Source organism: Tamandua tetradactyla, chromosome 1, assembly GCF_023851605.1.
Source record: "Tamandua tetradactyla isolate mTamTet1 chromosome 1, mTamTet1.pri, whole genome shotgun sequence".
NCBI lineage: Eukaryota > Metazoa > Chordata > Mammalia > Pilosa > Myrmecophagidae > Tamandua > Tamandua tetradactyla.
The window spans coordinates 145,760,947-145,785,220 of record NC_135327.1 but is presented as its reverse complement, the minus strand read 5'-3'; the positions used below and the strand labels follow the sequence as shown (position 1 = coordinate 145,785,220).

Here is a 24,274-nt window from a genome sequence, read left to right as displayed (position 1 = left end):
AGAAGGATCCTGTTTTTTAATCCATTCTGCCAGTCTGTGTCTTTTGATTGGGGAATTCAGTCCATTAACATTTAGTGTTATTGCTGTTTGGATAATATTTTCCTCTACCATTTTGCCTTTTGTGTTATATATATCATATCTGACTTTCCTTCTTTCTACACTCTTCTCCATACCTCTCTCTTCTGTCTTTTCGTATCTGACTCTAGTGTTTCCTTTAGTATTTCTTGCAGAGCTGATCTCTTGGTCACAAATTCTCTCAGTGACTTTTTGTCTGAGAATGTTTTAATTTCTCCCTCATTTTTGAAGGACAATGTTGCTGGATATAGGAGTCTTGGTTGGCAGTTTTTCTCTTTTAGTAATTTAAATATATCATCCCACTGTCTTCTAGCTTCCATGGTTTCTGCTGAGAAATATACACATAGTCTTATTGGGTTTCCCTTGTATGTGATGGATTGTTTTTCTCTTGCTGCTTTCAAGATCCTCTCTTTCTCTTTGACCTCTGACATTCTAACTAGTAAGTGTCTTGGAGAACGCCTATTTGGGTCTAATCTCTTTGGGGTGCGCTGCACTTCTTGGATCTGTAATTTTAGGTCTTTCATAAGAGTTGGGAAATTTTCAGTGATAATTTTTCCATTAGTTTTTCTCCTCCTTTTCCCTTCTCTTCTCCTTCTGGGACACCCACAACATGTATATTTGTGCGGTTCATATTGTCCTTGAGTTCCCTGATACCCTGTTCAAATTTTTCCATTCCTTTCCCAAAAGTTTGTGTTTCTTTTTAGAATTCAGATGTTCCATCCTCCAAATCACTAATTCTATCTTCTATCTCTTTAAATCTATCATTGTAGGTATCCATTGTTTTTTCCATCTTTTCTACTTTATCCTTCACTTCCATAAGCTCTGTGATTTGTTTTTTCAGTTTTTCTATTTCTTCTTTTTGTTCAGCCCATGTCTTCTTCATGTCCTCCCTCAATTTATCGATTTCGTTTTTGAAGAGGTTTTCCATTTCTTTTCGTATATTCAGCATTAGTTGTCTCAGCTCCTGTATCTCATTTGAACTATTGGTTTGTTCCTTTGACTGGGCCATATTTTCAATTTTCTGAGCGTGATCCGTTATCTTCTGCTGGTGTCTGGGAATTTAGTCAGATTTCCCTGGGTGTTGGACCCAACAGGTTGAAAGATTTTTCTGTGAAATCTCTGGGTTCTGTTTTTCTCATCCTGCCCAGTAGGTAGCGCTCGTGGCACATGTTTGTCTGCGGGTCCCACCAGTAAAAGGTGCAGTGGGTCCTTTAACTTTGGAAAACTCTCGCCATAGGGGAGGTCCGTCAACTGAAGTGGCTTGGAAGAGTGCCAGCCGGCCCAGGGGTCCAAACGCGGGGAGGGTCGCCAGCCACCGTAGCCCGGGAGAGCGCTCGTCCGAATTTCCTAGTCGGCCCGGGGCGCCAAGCGTGGCGGGAGGGCGCCAGCCGCCGCAGCCCGGGAGAGTGCAGCATTCCCAGCCAGACTGGGGAGTCACGTGTTTGAAGGGATCCCCCCAGTCACCGTTCTCCGCGGTCTGGGGATTTCCGATCCAATTCTCTCAGTTGGTCCGGGGGACCATGCATGGTGAGGGCGCCAGCCGTCGCGGCTTGAGGGGACCGCCTGCCCAATTCTGCCAGTTGGCCCGGGAAGGAGGAAGGGTGGGACACTGGCCGCTTGCTGCCCCGCCCGGGAAAGCCCGTGCCCCTCGGCAATCTCACTGGAGCAGGTTCTCCCAGCCAGTCAGCCGTTCCAGGATGGGGTACTCTGTCTTTTTTATCTCTGTCCTGGCTCCGGGAGCTGTTCTGTATCGTTTCTACTCTAGTAGTAGCTGTTCTGGAGGAGGAAAGGTGAGGTTGGCAAGGCTGTCAGGGACGGTGGCAGAGGAGCCAGTGAAGGCAGAAGAGGGCACGGTGGTGGTTGGAGAGCCGCCGGAGTAGGAGGAGAAGGGGAAGGATAAGATGGCAGATGGAGCACCGCCGGAGCAGAAGGGGAAAGAGAAGGGCAAGATGGCGGTGGGAGCGCCGCCGGCGGAGAAAGAGGAAGAGGAGTGCTAGATGGCGGCGGGAGCGCCGGCGGAGAAAGAGGAAGAGGAGGGCTGGATGGCAGCGGGAGCGCCACCGGCGGAGAAAGAGGAAGAGGAGGGCTGGATGGCGGCGGGAGCGCTGGCGGAGAAAGAGGGAGAGGAGGGCTGGATGGCGGCGGGAGTGCCGGCGGAGAAAGGGGCAGAGGAGGGCTGGATGGCGGCGGAAGCGCTGCAGAGAAAGGGGAAGAGGAGGGCTGGATGGCGGCGGGAGCGCCGGCGGAGAAAGGGGAAGAGGAGGGCTGCATGGCAACAGGAGCGCCACCAGCGGAGAAAGAGGAAGAGGAGGGCTGGATGGCAGCGGGAGCACTGGTGGAGAAAGAGGGAGAGGAGGGCTGGATGGCGGCGGGAGCGCCGGCGGAGAAAGGGGAAGAGGAGGGCTGAATGGCGGCGAGAGCGCCACCGGCGGAGAAAGGGGAAGAGGAGGGCTGGATGGCGGCGGGAGCGCCGCCGGCGGAGAAAGAGGGAGAGGAGGGCTGGATGGCGGCGGGAGCGCCGGCGGAGAAAGAGGGAGAGGAGGGCTGGATGGCGGCGGTGGCGGCGGTGGTGGCGGTGGCGGCGGTAGCGCCGGCGGAGAAAGAGGGAGAGGAGGGCTGGATGGCGGCGGGAGCGCCGGCGGAGAAAGGGGAAGAGGAGGGCTGGATGGCGGCAGGAGCGCCGGCGGAGAAAGAGGAAGAGGAGGGTTGGATGGCGGCAGGAGCGCCGGTGGGGAAAGAGGAAGAGGAGGGCTGGTTGCAATAATGTTTTACAAGCAGCACTTTTTTCCTGACTACTTTTTCTCCCTTCTTGGTTTTTTTCCTTCCTTTCTTTCTCTTTCTTTTTTTCCTCCTTCCTTTCTTCCCCTTCCCTACTATATTAACTACTGGTAGGTAATAAATTACCTCCGAACTTAGCAGTCTAAAAAAACCAACTTCTATCAGCTCACAGTTTCTGTGCATTAGGAATTTGGGGGCAGCTTTTCTGGTTTTGAGTTCCAGTCAAGCTGTCTTCCAGGGTTGCAGTTATCTGAAGGCTGGACTGGAGCTGGAGGATTGGCCTCCAAGATGGCTCATACAAAGGGCTATTAGCACAGACCTTAGTTGCTTGAGTGTCCTCACGACATTGCAGCTGGCTTTTCCTCAGAGCAGGTGTCCAAGAGAGATAGCAACTCCCTTTATGATCTAGTCTTGGCAGTGACACAGACCTCCTGCAAAGCCTGCCATATGAATTTTAGATGAAAATACCAACTCTGGGAACTTGTAGATAATTTCAGGCAACAACAGGTCAAAGCAGGTCCCTAAATTCAGTCCACACCCATGGGGAAAGAAATCTAGCTCCACTTCATGAAGGGAGAAATATCAAAGAAATTTTAACTCGCCATACCTACTTCCTTCTTCCTGCCTTTTTAGGAATTCTTGTCCCACAGAGAAAACTATTCTCCTGGGAACCAAAAGAAAATCCTCAGGGGAAGCAAAGTGGTGATTACTAAGAATCAGAGAGGCAAATTTACTCTCAATTCTGTTGTTAATGAACTTTATGATCTTGGTTATGCTACTTAACCTTCCTTTCCTCAATTAAGATCTGGGTACTCTTTAAGGTCCCTTTTAAATTCATGATTCTATTTTACTTCATTTCTTTTCTTTGCAGGAACTTAATACCTAATATTTGTTCTTTCACAGCCTTAAATTCTTAGCTCTTTGCATCTCAATCATCATACACTCTATTTGGCCACATATTTGTGCTCCAACCTTTATTTACTTAACCTCCAATTGGTAATATAGGGGCTTAGCAGCAAGATAGCAGACCCAAAGTGGATAATTGAGAAGAGTTTAATGGGTAAACTATTTACAGTGTGTGGACAGGGTTAAGGGAAACCAACTAGGAATAACAGCAAATGTCTCTAGACCACCAACATCAGGAAACTCTTACCACCCTAAGGCTGAAAGGGAAAAATGGAGAGAGTTATTACGAAAACTCAGTGAAAGAGAACTGTATGGGGAGGGTCCCCCCCCAAAAATAGCTGTGATCTAGAGATAGAGTCAATATGCAGTGACCCCTCCCCACAAGGAGAGAACTGGGAGGTTAAATATCCCAACCTCATTTTCTTCCTTCCCTCTGACCTCTAGTATTCCACTTATTGGCCAAACCCAACCTTAATTAAGAAGGCAAGGCATTAATAAAACTCACATGATCAGCCTCCCAGGGCAGAATAAAGATAGAGCCAGGTAGAAAGTAGATTTAATAAATGGAAAATAGTCAACATCCCCCCCCATGAAGTTAAATCAATATTTTGAGCATGAAAATAGGGAAAATTGAAACATGATAAATAAAATCATACTTAATAGGTTTTGAGTACCCATATATAATCTGGATGATATTGTCACCTTAGGGCAACAAGACTTAATTGTAATTATGTCTAAGAAGACTTATACCTAGTCATATGTTCTCTGCCTAGAGAATGAATATACAAGTCAGAGTAAGAAAATCTGTTTCAGAAAAAAAGAATGTGATAGCTCCCTTTAGCAGTGCCCTTAGAGATGGTACCCTGAATCATGTCCACAGATATCTTTTGTGAAGCAGATAATGGCTGTAGACTGCAGACAAATGCACTGGCTATCATTGCTTGGTGATACTGGGTGTTCTAGTTTGCTAGCTGCTGGAATGCAATATACCAGAAATGGAATGGCTTTTAAAAAGAGGAATTTAATGAGTTGCTAGTTTACAGTTCTAAGGCCGAGAAAATGTCCCAATTAAAACAAGTCTATAGAAATGTCCAATCAAAGGCATCCATCCAGGAAAAAATACGTTGGTTCAAGAAGGCTGATGAAGTTCAGGGTTTCTCTCTTAAGTGAGAAGGCACATGGTGAACACAATTAGGGCTTCTCTCTGAGCTGAAAAGGCACATGGCAAACACAGCATCATCTGCTAGCTTACTCTCATGGCTTCCTGTTTCATGAAGCTCCCCGGGAGGCGTTTCCCTTCTTCATCTCCAAAGGTCACTGGCTGGTGGAATCTCTGCTTCGTGGTGCTGCAGCATTCTCTGCTCTCTCCGAATCTCTCATTCTCCAAAATCATTCCTCTTTTATAGGACTCCAGTAAACCAATTAAGACCCACCCAAATGGGTGGAGACACATCTCCCCTAATCCATTAGGATTAGAAGAGAAAACATTCGCTCTTGATTAGGTTACAGTCCAGGGAGATAATCTAATTACAGATTCAAACATGCGGTATTGAATAGGGATTATTCTGCCTTTATGAAATGGGATTTAGATTAAAACGTGACTTTTTTTTAGGGGACATACATCCTTTCAAACCAGCACACTGGGTAATAAAATCATCCAACTCATTCCCCTTTGCTTTGATCCTTTCTCTTTGAGTAACCCTTTCTCTTTAAGTAATCCTTTGATAGTTATGTGGCTCCCACTTAGATTTGTCTAGCGTGAGAGAATGTGCTGATCAAAGAATCATAATCCTTCATATTTGTTTTTCTTCCTATGAATCAATAAATTGGTATTCTTGGGTTTATATCTTTGTGAGTTTGGGTTGTGTGTCCATCCCCAAGAGATGGATGTGAATCGTGGGAGCAGATCAGGTTTATGAACCTGCAAAGTCCAAAAACCAGCTCTTAGATTGGGAACAACATCCTGCTTGGGATGAAGACAGCCCTGTGAATACCTGCCATATGCTTCTCAGCCTCTGCACCTCCCGTATCACAGTTTATTGTATTTGCTTGTTTAGTCGTCTGCTCCATTGCTAGGCTCAAAGCTCTGTGGGAGCAGGGATCTTGTCAATTTTGTTCTGGTTATTACGAGTCATTAGCATATGGCAAGATTTAATAAAATTTCTTGAAAAGAATGAATGAATCATTGAATGAATGAAGTTATCAGGGTATGTATTTGGATTTTCCCAGAAAATACACAGTCTCATTCTGCAAATTTTCTTTGAACTGCAGTACCTCAAACCAGCATCCTGCTATATAGCTTATTTTGAACTCTTAATTCTCCTCTACCTGGTTTCCTCATGAATTTTCTTCTGTTTTATCTTCTGCTGTTTCTCACTGGTGGTGGGGATGGCAGGAAGCAGGAGTTACTATTTAGTTGGCACTACATACTAAACGTTTTTCATCACTGACAATTTCTTGATTATGTCTTACCTTTTGTCATTTGGATTCACCATAATGGTTTCATCCGGGCCTGTTTTGATCCTGTTTTGTTTTTTCCTTTCTTCCTTCCCTCTTCCCTCTCTCCCTTCCTCCCTTCTTTTCTCCTCCTTTGTTTCCTTCCTTCCCTTCATCCTTCCTTTTCTTGTAAGTGGGTATTCAAATTCCTGGTTTGTATAAGTTCTCCCTTTCTTCCTCCCATTTGTCTTTCCATTCCTGTTGTCTTTCCTCTTACTATCACTGCCTTAAGTTGTCTTTCTCAGCCACCTATTCCTTCCTTTCTTCTGTTCACTCTTCCATCCATAGCAAACGAGGCACGATTTCTCCCTTTTGTTTGACAGCTTACAAGTGCCTGGTGATGGCTGCTACCAATTACTTCTTCACTTCGTTGCTCTTTTCTGGCTCTGAGAATTTAGATTTAATATGCCATTAAAATTTTATAATACAATTTTCAAAGATGCATAAAAGTAGAGAGAATAGTAGAAAGAATCTCTGTCACTCAGCTTCAACAGTTATTAACATTTGCCAGTTTTGTTTCTGATGTGATCTTTTATTACCTGTTACTGAGTTCCTATTCTCTATATGCCTAACTTGTAAGTCTGAAGCAGATCAAATGCCGTCTGGAGCCATGGTATGTCCAGGCAGAGTTGGCTACTCACCATTCTTCTCCCATAATACATTCTGAACAAACCTCTTCACAGTTCTTCTCACACTCTTCTGATACAGTTTGTTTTCTTCTCTCCTCTTCTAGTCTGTAAATTCCTTCAGGGTGGGAATTTTATCTTGCTCATCTTTGTGTTCTTAGAGCTTTGCACAATGCCTGATACTTTAAATGACCCTTAATAAAATGTGCTTGAATGAGAGAATGATAAACGAATGGATTAAAAAATACTATGTTAGCATCTCTATTTCAATTTAAAAATTCAGTATATGATTTTATTCTGGGTCACTTCCTTATTATTAAGTACTCTTCCTTATCCACATTTCCATCTTTTCTTTCTGAAGCTTTGCAGTTTCTCATTTAGTTGATTTAGGTCACATGTTTTGATGTCATTTATACCATAATCTATGTTGTATTTGGAAACCACAAAGTTTCTAAATAATATAATCACCAACATTTGTGGAGCATTTACTATTTGCTAGCATTATACAATCTTTTTTATATATGTTATTTCTGTTACTCTTAAATCACAAAACCCTGTGAGCTGGAAATAATTATTATCCCCATTTTCCAGGTGAGAAAGCCAAGGTCTAGGGAGATTAAGTAATTTGTCAAGGTCACTTAACCAGTGAATGGAGGATTCATTATTTCAACCTAGATCTATTTGATTCTAGAACTTGAGCATCTAACTCAAGCATATTATACTGCCATGGATGTGGTCTTTATCTTTGGTTGGCTTTGTGCTAAATGTGTCCAGCCAACTGCTCTCAATCTTTCTCTTTAAATACTTTGTCCAAAATAAATAAGAAACTGCTCTGCTCTTAAAACTTAAGTCATGCTCTTTGTTGCTCTTTCACCCTTGGCAACAGAATTGCTGCAAAAATGTCCCTTGAAGTCTTCCCCAGTAACATTATTATCTGGGTTCCCACACAAAATCCTCATGTAGGCACTTGCTGACTACATTTCAGCTTATTCTGATGACAAATAGTCCTTTGGATAGCTTCACATGAATAGCTTCACAATCTATCCTTCCTTTAAGGGACCAAATGAGTCTTCCTTTTCTCTTTGTGAAAGAACAAGTCACACCACTAACAGACCACATCTTCCATCTTGTTCTTTGCTTTTGTGTTCCTGAATTTTACTTTCTTCTTTTTCTTGTATCATCTCTTCAGTCACTGGGTCTTCAAATACCCCTTAAAGTGGCTTGCTTACCACTTTGTGTCTGTGATCACTGGGGTGGGCATATATTCTTGTGTGCTTCATATCATTTTGGGGCATTACCCCTCATGCCCACCATTCCTGATCCATATGATTCAGTTGGAACTGACCTAATACCCTGCTCCAGGGATGAGCACATGAACTAGCCTTGGTCAACCAACAACTGGTGATTGGATTAGGATGGGTATATGACTGACAATGAGCTGATAAATCCTTTAAGGAACTCATGTTAAAAGCAAAAGTTACTCTCCCTGATACTGCAGGTACTAAGCATAATATATGCTTTAGGTTGCCAGTGGCCATTCCTGCCACATGTGGAAAGAGGCAGCTTGAGAATGATACCTTCACAGAGCATGCAGTATCGAGAAATGGAAAGACACATATTCCTGGCCCTATAGTTTAATGCCTGGCTCAAGCCATGCCTAAAGTCACCTCAACCTCAGGACATAATAACCATCAAGAGGAAAACATTTTACGGAGTAGATGTCCATACTGCTATTAGGAGAAAGAAAGCACCCACCTTTACTAAATGCAAATACTGTGTTTGGGTGTTGAGTGAGAAGGCAGATGTAAGAATAGGAGGTTTCAAATCATGCCCTGGGCTGCCGGAGGGGTTCCATGGAAGTTCCTTAAGGGACACCATGGAAACCAGAAGGCAGACCTAAGAATAGCTCCATATATTTCTTATATGCTGGGCTTCAAATTAAGATTTCTGAAGAAAGGTTTACTCATAACAAAAGCAAAAACAAAAATCTTTTAAAAATCATCGGTGCAGTGTTTATGTTAGTTGTCCTAGAAATACAACTTCTACTCTCTAAATCTTGCTTTTAGTAGATCAGTACTCTACTGTGACTGACTTTAACCCTCAACTATGCAATCATTTCATTACATTTCATACTTTTTTCCCTCCCATAGTCACTCAGGGGTGATAAAACAGGAATTTCATTCATATACTCTTCTTTCCTTTCTCATGAGTATCAGCCAATTCAGATGTTCAACAAAATTCAAATTAATCAAATATCTGTTGAGTGCAAGTAGTGCTATATGCTGTATTTTGTAACATTAATAAATTATTTAAAATCTTTAGAAGGTAGGTAGCTATTTACATTTGTGTTTAATGAATGAGGTGAAGTGACCGTCTCCGAGGTGGCTTGGCAGATTGTTGACAGAGCTAGAAATATAGTGTGTACCAGTCTTTATATTAAAGAGCCCATAGTTTGGAAACAGACTTGGATTTGAATCCTGGCTCTGCCACTTACTAGTTTTTGTGATTTGAGTAAGTTACTCAACCTCCCTGAGCTTCAGTTTTCTACCCACAGAAAATAATATTCCCTACTTTGTAATGACATATTTGGACTATATGAAATAATGTGTTTAAAACAGTTTTGGTTTCCTAGCTGCTAAAACAAATACCATACAATGCATTGGCTTAACAAGAGTTGTTTATCAGCTCACAATTTCAGAGGCTAGAAAGCTTGCTTCTTCCTGGGGTCAGTATCTTTTGGTGTTCTTTGGTTTATCTATCACATGGCAAATCCACATGGAGGCATCTTCTCCTTTCTCTTCTCGGCACTGTTGGATTCTAGCTTCTGGCTGCTCCCTGTAGCTTCTTTCTGTCTGACTTTCACTGTGCTGATAAGGGATTCCAGAAATCCAGATTAAAACCCAAACTAATTTGGTTGGGCCACACTTTAACTGACATGACACCTCGAAGAGATCTTCTTTACAATGGTTCCACACTCACCAGGATGTAGACCAAGACCAAGAGCTTGTCCAAACTGGTGTCCACAGTTCAATCCACATCAAACACCTTAACACAAAGTTGACTCAGGAGCTGCTAGCTTCTTCCCATTCCAACATGAAATGAAATATGGACCCCTCTAACTAACCTGGATTCTTCTATCCAGGATGATTTGCACATAAAAGAGGTCTCTATTGCATGTTAACTCCCTTTAAATACTGTTTTGCATTTAGATGTTCATATAAATAGAACACATTGTGCTATGCTGAAATATTTTGTCATTTCGTTATTGGCAAGACTCTTTTTGGCCAGGAGAGCACAAAGGCCCGTTGCTATGGAATTCTGAACACTAAGGTTTATGGTAGAAAAGAGTCAGTAACAAATTATTTTATAATTTTGTCCAACAAGACAAAAAAAGGAGAATCTGCAGACTTGCAAACATTTTCAGCTTCTCTCCAAACATCTGAATCTGACTATCATTGAGCCAGCAATAATATATTTAGGCCTTGTGCTGGTTTGAAATGATGTATGTACCCTAGAAAAGCCATGTTTTAATCAAAATCTCATTTCATAAAGGCCGAATAATCCCTGTTCAATACTGTATGTTTGAATCTGTAATTAGATCATCTCCCTGGAGATGTAACCCAATCAAGAGTGGTTGTTAAACTGGATTAGGGGAGATGTGTCTCTACCCATTTGAGAGGGTCTTGATTAGTTTCTGGAATCTTATAAAAGAGGAAATATTTTGAAGAATGAGAGAGATTCAGAGAGAGCAGAGCAGAATGACATAGTCACGAGAAACAGAGTCCACCAGCCAACGACCTTTGGAGATGAAGAAGGAACATGCCTCCCAGGGAGCTTCATGAAATAGGAAGCCAGGAGAAGAAGATGGCAGATGATGCCATGCTTGCTGTGTGCCCTTCCAGATGAGAGAGGAACCCTGACCATGTTCACCATGTGCCTTTCCAGATGAGGAAGAAAATTGTGTCCACCATGTGCCCTTCCACTTGAGAAAGAAACCCTGAACTTCATCGGCCTTCTTGAACCAAGGTATCTTCCCCTGGATGCCTTAGATTGGGAATTTTATAGACTTGCTTTAATTGGGTCATTTCCTCAGCCTAAAACCGTAAACTACCAACTTATTAAATTCCCCTTTTTAAAAGTCATTCTGTTTCTGGTATATTGCATTTGGCAGCTAGCAAACTAAAACAGGCCTAATATATACCAGGCACTGTTCTAGGGGCTGGAGATACAGCATGAACCAGATGGACCTAGTTAGTGGAGACTACGGAGGTGGATATGAGTGATCTCTACATCCCACCCTCCTGCCCTTTGTGGTCCCTGTCCCTGGAAGATTAGTTTAGGGCAGGGAGTAGCATATAATGTTTTGGTACAGCTGAGCTAGGAATGACTTTTATGTTTTTAAAGAGACTCCTGTGTGACCTGCAAAGTTTGAAATATTTACTCTCTGTCTGACCTTACACAGGAAAAGTTTGTCAACCCCTGCTTTAGAATGACCTATACTTTTTCATCAAGACCAGAGAAAACAGATTAATTGTCAGAACTTTACAGTCTTTTTAAAAAGTCATAATTTGTTAGTTATGTAAAGCATTATAATTATTTATGATGGTTATTAAACAGTATCAAATGATAAAACGTGGTGGGAGGATAGACTTTTATATCAATTTTATAAGAAAATTAAAAATTGCCTTTTGAAGACTCGGAAATGGACAGCACAATACTACCCAATTGTAATGCAATTATGTTAAAACACTGAATGAAGCTGCATGTGAGGTATAGGTTTTTTGTTTTTGTTTTTTTTTTGTTTTTTTTTCTATTATTGTTTTAATTCTTATTCTGTTGTCTTTTTATTTCTTTTTCTAAATTGATGCAAATGTACTAAGAAATGATGAATATGCAACTATGTGATGTTATTAAGAATTACTGATTGTACATGTAGATTGGAATGATTTCTAATTGTTTTGTTAATTCTTTTTTTAATTAATAAAAAAAAATTTTTAAAAAAAAAAATTGCCTTTTGAGAACCATGGCGCTATAATTTTGTTTTCCCTAGACTAAACCTTCCCATAAAATATGGACCGCTCTAACTAACTTTACTAGGATTTCCCCATTATTTTCCCTTGTTCCAAAGATGGAAGATCAGAAGATGACCTGGAGAAGCTATAATAGTGTCAAGGAAAAAGAGAAGTTACTTTTACCTTTACTCTACCCTATCACATTACCTACTTAGAAATCTCTTAATCTTCCCGTATAAATCTGCTCTGCCTTTTTCCTTCTGTGCATTTTCCTTTTTTTTTTTTTTTTGAAGAAAACAAGTAGCCTTCCTTTCACTTGTCTAAATGTTTTTTAGCACTTTCTTTCTCTTTCATGCATACACATTTCTTCCCTTTCTGCTTGTTCAGGCTTCTTGGTCACTGCTAGTATGCATTTTATTGCCTTGATTGGGTTTGTTGACTTTCACCCCTAAGGATAATTCTGAGCTATGGAGTTGCACCCTGTTCTCCCTTCTGTAAACTGCTGTGAGGTAACATGACCATCATTCCCTGCTGACCTTGTGGATAGGCCGTCCCTGTATCACCCTCAGGGTGGGATTGTTTGAGCCAGCTCAGTGCACACAATTTGAAGAGACTTTCAGCTCTAGCCACTGGTATCCTGGATTGGGTGTCAGAGGACTAATTCCCGTTCTTCCTTTAATTTGTTTTGTTGAATCTAGGCCAACTGCTTAGCTTTTGAATGCTTAAATTCTCACATCTGTAACAGTAAGATAATACTGACTTTCATTTCAGCTACTAGGAGTAAAATTAAAACTGTATATGAACATCGATGTTACCATGGAAACAGTCATGTCAGATATCTAGCATGCCGCTGAAGGCAATAAATTATTTATGATAAATACTTGTAAAAGAAAAGCTGCCTAACTGTCATTGTAATAAAAGATTCTTACAGGAAATCCTGGGGATATACTTTCACGTTAATTTGCATTCATTATTTCAGGGAGTTCATCGTTCTGCTCCAAACTACCTAATTCTAAATTCACAGAATAAAACCAATTAGCACACTCTCAAGCTGCTATATTCAGAAAGAACACTGAGAGTTTTCTAGGAGCCTGTATAAGTGTAAGGAAGAGACTGGCTTCCTGGAGCTATTTATCAAAACCAGGGAGGTGTCAGTGGGTGTTGTCTCCCTGGGTAGTGATGACTTGGACTTGGGACCATCTGAGGAAAACAAGAACGTTAGGCACTGTACCAAGAAACAAATTTCTTGTGACATTATTTTGGAAAATCTAATCATACAAAAAGTACCAAAAAGAAAATATTAATCATGCATACTATCATTCATCAGAGATAACCAGCATTAACATTTTGGTTTATAGCCTTCCTGTCTTTTTTCTATAAATATATTTCCCCAAATATTGTTTTATAACCTGCTTTTTGACTTGTGACCATTTTCCCAAGTCATTAAATATCTTCCAAAATATAAGTGGCTGATAATCAATTTAATCAATTCACACTATAAAACATTTAGGTTGTATCCTGAATTGTCTTTAAGATCAATTCATTTATCAATCTGAGACCTCTTGCTAGTTTAGCTGACAAATTTTAGACCTACAAATATTTTGATCCATCCATAATACTTCTACTGATAACAACACTCTTGACTTCTTAATGTTTCCGCTAACAGCCAACTAGTGCAAATACACTTGAATTCCCTTTAAAAACAAATTCCTATAAAAGCTTGAAAAAAGAAGGCATTACCTGGTTTTTCCCTCATATTCTTTGGTCCTTGCATAAGGATCTTTTTCCTAGAATGTTATTTTCTTTGTTGATTTTATTGAAAATAACCTTTTTCTTTATTTCTAAACTTTTTTTTTTAATTTTAATATTGATCTCTTCATTTGAATTCCAAATTCATTCCTGACTTTCTCTTTTAATGTTGGTTTTATTCCCCAACCCAGTGGATCTCAAAATTTTTGGTATCAACATCCCTTTTAAAAATTTTGTCTAGGTGGGTTTTATCTCTTTCTATTTACCGTATTAGAAATTATAACTGAAACATTTAAAAAATATTTACTATTTAATTTAAAAGTGACAATAAGAAACCCATTACATATTAACATAAATAACATTTTATGAAAACTATTTTCTAAAGGAAAAACAAATTTAGTGAGAAGAATGCATTGTTTTATGTTTGTACAAATCCCTTTAATGTCTGCCTTAACCAAGGACGGGTGGATCCTCATATCTAGTTCTGCATTAACACTGTTGCCATATGTTTTTTGATTGAAACAGATGAAGAAAACCTTACTTACTACTTGATATGCACTTGGAAAAGGCAGGACCTAGCGGACCCTGTAATAGGTTCTTCTGACCTGCTGGATAGTCTTCTTATGCTTTAGTTTCCTTTCTGTAAAAACCTGGTGGTGATAATACATTTCAAAAGTATTATGAAATTGCTACAGTGTCAGGCAGATAAATGCTACAGTGACAGGCAAAAATCTACACCTGTACATAAAATAGGAAAACACTTCTATGTGGTATCTGGGAGGCATGATGCTGTTCAAAGTAACATGGTTACTAAAAACCAGTTGCACTTCCCAATAGACACTTAGGTTTCACACTTTACCACTGCATCAAAATACTAGGAATTTTCTAAGTAAAAGTAAAGCTTTTTTCCTGTATTTTTTGAAGAAAATGAAACAAAACACTTTCTAGGAGGGAAAAATGTAAATTTTGGTTTAAACTCAAAACGAAGATGTTTTTTTCTGAAACCCACTGCCTAGTTTTCTTGTAATTTTTTTATCTATGAAATGGACTCAGGCTTTGTTTCTTAGAAAATGTTGAATATATCTTATTTTAACTTAATTTAAATTAGGAGTAGAGTTAATCTCTCTTGGACATTTTAGACTCAAAATAGTCAGTGTTCCATAGTAGGCCTGATAATGCAATCTGCATGCTATAGCTGATCCAATATGAGTTACAACAATTGCTATATAATATATTCTGCGGCAAGTTTGATCATGTGCACTCTTTTGGCAGATGTGAGGCTGAAATGCTTGTATCCCTCACAGGCCTTGTGTCGCCACAGTGTGTATTTTCTGCTCTGACACAGTGACAGCCTGCAGATAAAGGACTTGAGTACTGAACTGTACAGGCCATCAGCATGGAATCCCATGTCCTTAACCTTCACCCAGAAGCACAGTAGATTGTCCGCCCTGCTGGGAGCCTCACACTGGATGCCCTTGTGCCTGGCAGAGGCTTTGCTCTCAGTCTTTGGCATCTGAATCAGGGTCTGTGCGTGAGGGCCAGAGGTGGGATAGTATCTAACTGTTTTTCTCTGATGTACCCCAAATTCTGGATTGTATCTCAAAATAGCACCTCGTGGTATTGTAGAGTATTTGTAGCCTGGGCTTCAGAGAGACTGAGTTATACCTTCACTTGGAAAATAGAGACAATGGTCCCAAGTGTTGGGTGACGACAAAATGAAAATGCATGTGAAAGTGCTTTGAATAAAGGTAAGCACCTTTTAATATAGTAATTGTTATTAGTGTTTTCAACTGCCTAAAATCTCCTTATTGTCTGGAATTGCAGTGAACGACTATAGCAGCCCTAAGGAAATATTTTCATTTCCTTCTGTTAGGCCTGGAAATAAAACAAACTGGATCCTTCCCATATCTTCTCATCATGCCAATCCTCTTCACGGAGTTCTTGGAGTTAAGTTGACATTGGCTTTAGGTAAAGCTAGCCGAGTTGTTGACTCTCCCATCCCTCCCTTATGTCATAAGGGAAAGGTACAATCGGGAACTGAACATTTTATCTCCCTGTGTAATCTGGTGACTTGTTCTGCCGTGCAAAATTGATTGCAGCATTCATGTCAATTACTTTATTTTTCAAGACTTTTATACTTGGACATCTGAAAGTAGCTAATAAAATCACTGAAGAGACTATCTGTGAGAATATATCAAATGCTTCAGTGTGCACATCTAACATACGAAAAGCCCTCTGTTAAAAGTTTCTTAGTTAAAAATAAGCAGGGCCTTGGCACTAAAATATTTTCGAACTTAGAAATGGATTCTTGAGTGAAGCCTTGGTATCTTTGTGTTTCACTAGATTTCAATTGCTCCACTTACAAAAGGGTCACGTAAATTTGGAAAGGATAGCTGATTGTAATTGTGACAATTGAATTTTATCAGAAAACGTAAAGTACTTTTTCCATTCACTTAGTAGCATTGCCTCATATTTTCACCATCACAATACATCAAAAATTCTTGAGTCCTCAAGAAATGAGGCAATCATATTTTAATGGATGAGGCTTAGATTCCTTGCTTTTACAAGTGTATCAATGTTCTGTGTGCAGATATTTCAGGATACATGCACCTGGTTTTCTTTGCTGCAGTAATGGAACTATGCTTCCCCTGGGTTTAATAAGATGTTGCAGTTTGAATAAGAAAATGTCTATAAAGCACTTAGAGTTTCTAGAGATAGCTGTGTCATATATTTAAGTGACTTTGTTTCTATAAAGCCAAGGAAAAATAAGCTGTGTGACTGGTGGGGGTGACTGGAAAGGGGCTGTAGAAGTCAAAGCTGGGGAACTGGAAAGAAGGAGCCCAGAGGAACCTGCCCTCAACCAGCACTGGCTTCTTCAGCTGCCATGTTTGCTGTGGCAATGTGAGGCTCTCAAGCTACTCATTACTCAAATTATTCTTTGGTGCCTACGGGAAATGAAGGCCAGCTCTAGGCTCATGGTTGGGCACTAAGCAAAATGTTCCAATTATCCTGTAAACTGTGTCACCTTAGTTTATATGTAAATATTAGGCAAAATGAGAAAAATATTTTAGGCCAGAGATTATAATCCAGAAAATTTCACACAGATCACTACTTAAGCACAAACTGGATTTTTTTTTTCTCACAACAATGTATAAATAGCCAGGGACTCCTTTTTTTTTTCCAGCATTTATCACCAACATTTTTGTGACCTTCCCCATATATATGCACAGTATTCCCAAATACTGTAGAATTATTGAAATTCTTCTATTCTATTGCTAGAAGTATCATTGGGTGAGTTTTGTATTATGGTAAAATAGCTGAGCAGCCCATAGATGTTTCTGAAAGGAAAAGGGTAACCACAGCCAAGTTTAGAATTAGGGAAAGAGGGACCGAGGTAGGGAGGGCTATCGAAGCTGTGGCCATTATAACTGCTGCTGTAGTTGCCCTGATAAAAATAGGAGGAAGGAAGCCAGCCTGAGGTCTTGGGCCTTGAAACACTTCAGCTGCCAACAAGGAGAGCAAAATAGCAGCTAAAAGAACTTATAGCGGACAATTTCTTAAGAACAGTTGAGCAGTGTTATGGAAGATGAACTGGTTTCTCTTCTCCAACGTTTCTAGCAAAACTTGCTCTCCTATTTTGGATAGAATGACTACACTAAGAAATTTAAAATATCTGATAGGGATACCTTTCTAGGATGTGAATCATTGTATCAGAACCTTGAGAAAAAGACAACACAGTTACGGGGGCCTTGCAAAAAATAGCATTTTATCTCCAAGTCTCACTAACACAACAGATTCTTTAAAGGACTAGCTCTGGGATTCTTTTCTGTCCTGCTAATGATGAAAGCATCCCCAGGACAAAGAGACATAGATATTCCACATCACCCAAGAGAAACTAGCTAGTGACTTTTCCCTCCTCTTCTCTCCTTACCTAATAGTTCTTATTCTGCTAAATGACTATTAAATAAGTATTTGATAAGCTCCTTTCTCCAAAGAGGCACCAAGAATAAATGGCGGATAGAAGTTCAATGCGTTTCTTTCTTAAGACTATTCTCATTAGGGGACTAATTGTACAAATGGGAGGAAGGAAGCCAGCCTGAGGTCCTGGGCCTTGAAACACTTCAGCTGCCAACAAGGCAACCACAGCAGCAGTTATAATGGCCACAGCTTTGATAGCCCTCCCTATCTCAGTCCCTCTTTCCCTAATTCTAAACTTGGCTGTGGTTACCCTTTTCCTTTCAGAAACATCTATGGGCTGCTCAGCAATTTTACTATAATGCAAAACTCACCCAGTGATACTTCTGGCAATAGAATAGAAGAATTTCAATAATTCTATAGTATTTGGGAATACTGTGCATGTATGTGGGTAAGGTCACAAAAATGTTGGTGATAAATGCTGGGGGGAAAAAAAGGAGCCACTGGCTATTTATACATTGTTGTGAGAAAAAAATTCTACAAGTAGAATTTCAGGCATCGTCTAGCTTGGTGGGGAGTGTTCAGGGGCAGCAAAGAGAACCTTATCTATCCTACCTGGTTGTCTAATTGCCTCTTAGCAAAGCAGGCACTGATGGGTTCCCATGAACATGACACACATGATAGCCCCTTCAGAAGTCGCATTTGGGATGTTTATGTTATGTATCAGGCTGAGTGGGGAAAGCTTTTCCTAAGGCCTTGTCTGGGGCTCCCTCAAGGATTGGACCTAATGGGACTTAACAGTACAACCACTGTTATACAGTCATTTCAAAGCTGAAGCAACCTTAGTGAGAATGGGGGCATTGTACCTGGGCAAGGGCCAGTTGCTGAGGAAGGTCTCTGTCTTTTCTCATGATGATTTTTATAAAGAAAGCAAAGGAAAATTATATTAAATATTTGCAACAGATTATAGTAAGAAATATCAAGGCAACATTAAATATGAAACTGCCCTCCTTCCCTTTATGCAGTAAATGCAAGGTTCCCTCCTTGTATATTATGGATTTGCTTGTCTTGCTCTGCATTTTTGTTTAGCGTGTGGACTAATATTGGAGGGAACCTCCAAAACCATGGGCGATCCACTGCATTTCCCTGACAAATCTACCAGTCAAGGCCCTATGTCTTTCTAATGGTACCAGCTCACTCTGTAACTGAGACATCAGGTTCTTTGGGTTGAATTTAAAGTCACATTGTTTTTGAGGGAATATGGTTTGTAGTAAGTGCCATTACAGACATGTGAGCAGAATGTTTTTGGAACGGAAAGAAGGAAATGATCAATTCCAACGGAGGAAATAAATTATATTGACAGTAACAATAATAACAGTAACAGCTGTTTATTCACAGAATCAGTTAGACCACAAATGTACACTAGTGCTTAATTTTGAGAAGTAACACATTCTGTTTCAAAGGGGGAGGATGGTAGGAGATAATGGGTTCTGTGTCAATGTCACCACTGATTGACCTACAGACCTTCAATAAGGCATTTGCTAACTTTCTTTGCCTCAGCCTCCCCATCTATACAATGAGGATGATTATACTTGTGCCTCACATAATTCAGGGAAAACTTCTAATGAAAATAAATGCACAGAAGCTCTGAGACCTTTTACTGATGCATAGTAGTAAGTGGCAATAGGGTGTTGCTATGTGTATCGACATTACTGTTATGGTTTGACATTAGGTTCTTGGTTTGAAATACATCTCATAAGCATTTTTGGAGATGAATTTAGACTTTTTGAATACTAGCATATTTTTAGTACTTTCAAATGGAAAGGTTTAAATAGCTTTATTAGGCTCTGATACATTCAGTTGTGTTCAACACACAATGATCACCGGTATTGTGAATGCCAGGCTATAGAGAGAGATACAAAAATAAAGTTGACCCAACCTCTACTCTTATGGCCCTTCCAACCTCCTGGAGGAGACAGATGTTTGACCAAAATGCTAGAATAAATTATGGGATTGCAAAGGAGAGGATGCAAATTCTATGAGTGAGGCCTGGGGAAGGAAATAATATTGACAGTAACAATAACAATAAAAATAAGAGTCTTTGCTATTCCTGACACATTAAAAATATTACCTCGTTTATTCTCCTCTTAGACTCTCTGAAATGATTGTCCTTATTTTATAGGTGAAGAAACTGAGGCTTAGACAGATAAAATGACATGTGCATCGTGGCATGACTGGAGAGAGGTAGAACCAAGATACTGAGCGCAGGGCTATCTAATATCAAAATCCATGTTCTTTCTACTTGGTCAGCATGCATCTCAGTGACAGTGCCATTCTGAAAACATGCTATAGTCATGTCTGTATACAATTTTAGCTCATTTAGAGAGACATTTTCCCTGATATCAGCCATGACTCTATGATACTTCCTTGGCCATTCAGAGGCCACTGAGGGCAGGAAGACAGGAGTCCTGTGGACCAGCAGCAACCAGGTCCATGTGGAGGACGTCTCTCCCTGCTCGGTCTTGCGCAGACCTGGCAGCCTGCCCTAGAATGGGAACATGGCAGGGCTTTCTGTCTTCATTAGAAGGGGTTGGGGGTGGGAATAGCCCATCCAGCCATTCCTAAGGGCAAACCAACTAATTAACACTGGCACACACAGAAATGTTTTTCATTTCATGCTTTCCTTCCTGGAACCATTTCCTTCAAATGTCTCTTAGGAAACTCTTTCTTGAAAACAAATAGGTAGATTGGAATCTTTAATTTATTTTTAAGTGACAATATTTTCTAAGACATATTCTGAAAAAAAGTTTTTTCTTATTTAATTAATCATATGAACATTCTTACAAAGATATAAAAATTAAATAACCATTTAAGCTATGGTTTTAAATCAGTTGCTTTTATTGAAACGAGTACAAATAAGTGGGAGTGGTTTAGGACTATGTTGTATATGTAATATGCAAAGTGAATTTAAAATCTGACAATGTGATAGTTTTCATACTTAAGTGAAAAAACTTAAAGGATAATAGATTGTCCATATTATTTTAGAATCTGATAGCAAGAAAAAAAGCTATTGCTATGACAACATTTTGAAAAACATTAACCCAAATTAAACAAGGAGTTGTCTCTAAGGTATAGTTCCTTTGTGATCAGCACAGTACCTCACATCTATGACGTCTGCTAGCCCACTGTTGATTTTTTGTAGTCCCAAAAATACAGAAGACGCAGTGACCTCTGCTTTCTCCACTGTGGTCAGTTGCCTGAATTCCATCCTAAGCCATAGTCACCGGGATGCCAAGATAGCCGTCATAGTTATAAGGAATGTTATAAAGATTCTGCTCTTACTACTTTTTAAAGTTTTACTTTAGCCCTTGTAATGGAATTCAAATTGTGCCAGCCATATTTTATTGGTCAGTCTCATGGGATTCTTATTGTTATTTTGAACAAGATCTATTTTCGTTTAATTCTATGGGAACCACACATAGTTTGTACATTTGCCAGAATTTTATTTTCCAATGAGTTTTACTCAATTCTAAATAAGTACATTCTGTGTTTTTATGCTAGGACATAGTAGGGGTGATTTCAATTAGGAAAACTATTTTTAAATTATATAATGTAGCCTGAACTTTTTTGTAATTCTAACATTTTGCTAACTGAAGTGAATTTGGGATTTGTTTATCTTTCAAAGTGATACATTTTAAACAAAAACAACTTTTTTAAAGAAAAAAGTCACTAAGAACTGATTTGTTACAACATGGTTTATTGACTTTTATCACAGCTTTGAATTGTATAACTGCTTGATGTGTTTATTAATACATGGAGATATCAGTAGATAGAATTACATTAACTATAATAACCAGAAAATTAATATTATATGTCCTTCCACTCAACAGAAAAAAGAAACGTTTTCCTACCTATCTTTTGGAGCATTATTTATTGGAATCTTGGTTTGTTCCCAGAGGCATGAAGACTTCTTGTCTGCACTGAATATCTAAGGGATGGGTACTAAAACTATGGCTCTTTAACTTAAGGAAAGAAAAATATTTTCAGTTGCAATAAAGCTTACCTCCTAGGATTGGAAGAAGAAAAAAACACTATCTTTGAGGATTGTATAATGATAGAGCTTTCGCAGCGTGACTGTGGGATTGTGAAAACCTTGTGTCTGATGCTCCTTTTATCTACCTTATCAACAGACGAGTAAAACATATGGATTAAAAATAAATAAATAATAGGAGTAACAAATGTTAAAATAAATTTAGTAGATTGAAATGCTAGTGATCAATAAAAGGGAGGGATAAAGGGTATGGTATGTATGAATTCTTTTGTTTTCTTTCGATTTCTTTTTCTGAATTGATGCAAATATTCTAAGAAATTATCATGATGAATATACAACTATGTGATGATACTGTGAGTTATTGACTATGTATCAAGAATGGAATGATCATATGGTAAAATGTTTGTGTATGTTATGTTGAATAAAGAAAAAATGTATATATTAAAAAAATGATCATGGTGATGAATACACAACTATGTGATGATATTGTGAGCCACTGATTGTAACCATGTATGGAATTTGTATGTTAAGGATGTTTGTATGTTTGTATGTTGTTTTATCAATAAAAATATTAAATATATATATATATAAAGAGTACAATGGAAATCAGTTATGTTGAAGTACTGTTTTTTTAATATTAAGAAAATCTGTAATATATATGTTCCTTTATTAATACCTTAAATAACAAGCTTAAGCAGGTCTAGCAACTACTGTAATTAACATCAAAGTAGTGATTAATATAAAATTTTGAGAATTAAAAAAATGCAATCTTATTACAAGACACGATCTGCAAATGTCTCAGACTCTGAGGGAGCTGTAGATGTTATATTCTATTAAAACAACAGAATTTGTGAGCAAAACTGTCCATGCAAAAATCTATAGAAAATAATGAATCCTGTAAAATCTGTGGAAAGTAATGAATCCTTCAATAAAGTTTAAAAGAAAATTAAAAAAATACTTTCAAACTTACAGAACAGTTAAAAAATAATACAAACATTAACATACCCCTAGTTTCCCAGATACCCAGATCCACCAGTTTTCGCATTTTGTCGCATTTGCCTTATCATTCTATCATCCATCTCTCCCTCTCTCTCTCATCTATCTTTTAATCCATTTTCTGAACACTTGAGTGTAAATTGTATACATCAAATCTCTAAACACTTAATACTGCCACATACATTTTCTAAGAACAAGGATATACACATAGGTAACCATTTTAAGTGCAGTTTTCAATTTCAAGAAATTTAGCATTTATATAAAGCTTACAGTCTATATTCCACTTTTTTCATATGTCCCAATAATGTCCATTTAAGGCTCTTCTCCCCTTTTGCTAGATCCCATCCAGAATCATGTATTGCTTTTAACTGTCATTGTCTCTTTAGTTCCTCTTTTTTTTTTTTAATTGTGGGAACATATAAATGACATAAATTTTCCCATCTCAGCTACTCTTGAGCATAACTTCAGTGAGATTAATCACAATATTGTGGTACCCTCACCAGCTACCATTATTAAAATTTCCCATCTCCCCAAACAGAAAGCACCCTAATTTCTCCCTATGAGCTTCCACATTTTCCAATATTTTCTTTGTAGATACAGCAGGATAACAATCTTGTTTGCTTTGATACCAACTTAACCTCAACAGTATTCACAAATTGTATTCCTATAACCCCTCTGTCCCCCCACCTCTTTGTTACAAAAGACATGTTTATACCTTATGAGCCCAAAACTGCAGATTCTTCATTACATTTTATGCATTTACCTTTTAGGTCCTGTAGGAAACAAAAAGTGGAGTTACAAATCAAAAACAATAGGACTGGTAATTATATTTACTGATGTTGCTACTCTTGCTGGAAATCTTTATTTCTTCATAAGACTTTCATCTAATATCTATTGTTTTTCCTTTCAACTTGCAGAACTCTCTTTAGCGCATCTAGTAGGGTTGGTCTAGTGATGACGAACTCCAGCTTTTGTTTATCTGAATGATTTAAACCACCACCACTCCCTGTTTGGAAGACAGTTTTGCTGAACATAGGATGTTTGGTTGTCAATTTTATGCTTTCAGCACTTTATATGTCACCCCCCCTTTCTTCTTACCTCCATGTTTCAGTGAGAAATCAGCACTTAATCTCATTGAGGCTCCCTTGTATGTCACCTGATGCTTCTCTCTTGTGGCTTTCAGAATTCTCTATCTTTCACTTTGGACAGTGTGAATATACTATGCTGCTGCATAGGTTTATTTGGGTTTATCCTGTTTGGAGTTCACTGAACATCTTTGATGTATATATTCATGTCTTTCATTAAATTTGAGAAGCTCTCAGCCATTATTCCTCCTTAATAGTCTCTCTTTCCCTTTCTTTCTTCTGCTTCTGCTCCTACGTGAATACATTGGTATGCTTGCTGGTATTCCCCAGTTTCCTCAGACTCTTTTTACTTTTCTTTATCATTTCTTCTTTCTGCCTCTCAAACTGGATGATTTCAACGGTCTTATTGTCAAGTTCTCTGATTCTTTCTTCTCCCAGCTCCAATCTGCTTTTGAGCCCTTCTAGGAAATTTTAAATTTCTGTTACTGTGGTTTTCCAGTCTGTTTGGTTCTTTTTCATAATTTCCATTTCTTTATTGACATTTTATTTGTGTTCATCTATCATGTTGCTGGTTTCCTTTAGTTC

The 24,274-nt window shown here is 39.0% G+C and overlaps 2 long non-coding RNA genes across 3 annotated transcripts in view; one reads left to right on the top strand and one right to left on the bottom strand.

Annotated features, from left to right (window-relative positions):
* Window positions 1–24,274, top strand: part of LOC143687185 (uncharacterized) — a 175,694-nt gene that overhangs the window by 20,992 nt on the left and 130,428 nt on the right. The window lies entirely within an intron of this gene.
* LOC143686813 (uncharacterized) lies at window positions 14,246–23,379 on the bottom strand. The gene is made up of 3 exons (XR_013177278.1): window positions 23,320–23,379; window positions 18,424–18,458; window positions 14,246–14,292 (listed from the first exon to the last, which is right to left on the bottom strand). It is a non-coding gene; the product is annotated as an uncharacterized LOC143686813 (long non-coding RNA).